The following is a 1,243-nucleotide window of genomic DNA, read 5'->3' as shown; positions in this document are numbered from 1 at the left end:
ACACTTTAAGGTTTGATAATTTTAATATTTGTGTTGCACATTTATTTCAAAGTCATCGAATGTTTACACGAATTTAATTTACGCAATGTTTTTTAACATGGCATACAGCCGCACTGAGTATTTATAAAGAATTGTAAATAATAAACTATTGTACTAATAGATTTTAAAATAAAAAGATATGAATTTGAAAAAAAATTCTGCATCAATGAATAAAGGAGGGTGAGCATTTTCAATGACATTTAATTATACTTATTTAATGTAAAATTATATTTCTTGAAATGCAAATGAAATTGGCTTTCACTTCCTCGTTTTCAGCTACAAGAGAATATTAGAAGGAGAACTCGTTACATTTTTTACATTCTAATATACGACTTTCTTTATTTTCCTGATGTTTAAGAAATAGCCGATATTAATATATGCTGATTCTTTATTATAAAAATTTAATGAAATTTTGTTCATATTTTTGTATAGAATACAAAACAGGTGGTGTATATGATGTGTTAAAGACCTTGTGATCATTGTTTTTTAAAACCTCATTGGCTTTCCCTTCTTTTTCTTCATCACAGAAAATCGCCGATCCTCCAATGTACACTGAAATCGGTGTTCAATAGAGTTGCAACAAATTTGAACCACACAGGTTCATTCGGAGAATCTAGGGGAAAAGAGTCATTTAGACACTGTTTTTTTTCATCCAGTGCAACGTGAAGTGTCGTCTACAAACTGTAAGTCACCTGTCAAGATCTTTTTGTCGGTCGTTATTTGAGTGAAACAGATGTTAATAAGCAGGTAAATTATAATAATAATTACCTAACTTTTTATTTCCTCCCATTTACCAGCGACTAAATAGTCTTGGAATAAAAATAGTACTTGGCGTGATGTAATATTCAAATGTTACTAGGCAGTCTGATAAGTACCTGAAAATTCTAAGAGATGGCATTAGTATTCACTAATGTGAACCATTTTCGTCGAGCTTGATCCTTCAAATGACGCCTGTCAAAACTTCAGCCATTTATCTTTACGCATTTACAAGTTACAGCACTGAGAAGCGACTAACCTCCGAGTTTTTTTTTAATATGGAAAAATGTGAGTTTCGAGTTTTGATCATACACTACTATCTTCGCAAGAAAACGATATCCGAGACCAAGGCCAAGCTGGATAAGTTTTACCCGGACTCTGCACCGTCGATTGGAACGATTCATAAGTGGTTTACCGAGTTTCGTTGTGGCCGTACGAGCACAGTTGA

Source organism: Belonocnema kinseyi, chromosome 7 (assembly GCF_010883055.1).
Source record: "Belonocnema kinseyi isolate 2016_QV_RU_SX_M_011 chromosome 7, B_treatae_v1, whole genome shotgun sequence".
NCBI lineage: Eukaryota > Metazoa > Arthropoda > Insecta > Hymenoptera > Cynipidae > Belonocnema > Belonocnema kinseyi.
This window is presented reverse-complemented; position numbering follows the sequence as displayed.